Genomic DNA, 1,271 nt, shown 5'->3' with positions numbered 1-1,271 from the left:
CAAGCAGATAGGCTACTGAGTCACGATCCTGTATAAATTGTATAGACTTTATTCGATGCACATGTTTTGTCTCGTACTTGAGTCTCTAACCCCGTATCCAAATGGTATGACTGAAGCGCAATGTGATTATCATGCGGGAATTTCTGGGCACTCGATAGAAATTGTACTGCCTTCAAGAAGGTAGTAGAAGGACTTATCAATTTGGTGTCGTCAAACTTGACGACTCACCTAACGCAAAGAATCCGTTACCTAATCACGCAGATAAAGGGGTGAATATGGTTAGCGAAGGTACGGGAAAGAAGTCAAGACTGACATTGCTGAAGTAAAAACTCCATTGAAACGGTCTGGAAAGAAATGGCGAAAAGAGGTTTGGTTATTTCAGATTCTGAGAAGGGCATGAGATGGGAAATTATTGTGAATTTCACCATAAAACAGGGTACGAATCCAAGAATGTGAAGGATTTAAGGCTTTGGTTCAAAGCATGATGGATAACAAGGAGATGAGGTTTACGAAGATGCGAAAGAAATGAGGAGTATGCGCGACAGAGTTGGGAACAAGGCCCAAATCATCATGTGGTCATTATCTCACGCCCTAAGGGTAATGAGGTTAGGGCTCAGGTAACACCGAAATTGTAATCCAGAAACCATCAAATTTCTCTTATAGGGATAACAAAATGGTGCGTGGAATTACGGGTGTAATGTGACCATTTGGGAAAAGAAGCAGAAAGAAATCAGGAAAAGGTTCTTACACGCGCAATGGAAAAGATATGACGCTCAAGCAGAGTCGTCCAGGAAGAGAATTGGAAGAAAGAACAGAGGAAAGGGAAAGCAGTAGAAGTTGAACCATTGGTAAATGAACCAATAAAAGAAGAGGAGGCAAAGGAGTTTTGAAGTTTTTGAAACACAGTGAAAACAGTGTTGTGGAGCAACTCACAAACAGCCAGCCGCATTTCTGTATTAGCTTTACTCTTAAACTCAGAAGTACATCGAATGCACTATTAAAGGTGCTAAACGAAACATATGTGGCTGACGATATTTCGGTAAAAAGCTGGATCGGCTGATCAACATATTGGTGCTGACAATTTTATCTTCTTCATGATGATGAAATACCATCCGGAGGAAGAGGTTCTACTAAAGCCCTCATGTTACTGTCGTGCAAAGGGTACACACTCCCGGGGCCTTGGTTGATAATGGATCTGCACTAAATGTATTCCTTTGTCCACTCTTAGTCGATTACCAATAGACAGTTCGCACATGAAAGCATGCCAGGCA

This window comes from Gossypium hirsutum, chromosome D08, assembly GCF_007990345.1.
Source record: "Gossypium hirsutum isolate 1008001.06 chromosome D08, Gossypium_hirsutum_v2.1, whole genome shotgun sequence".
In the NCBI taxonomy this organism is placed as follows: domain Eukaryota; kingdom Viridiplantae; phylum Streptophyta; class Magnoliopsida; order Malvales; family Malvaceae; genus Gossypium; species Gossypium hirsutum.
This window is presented reverse-complemented; position numbering follows the sequence as displayed.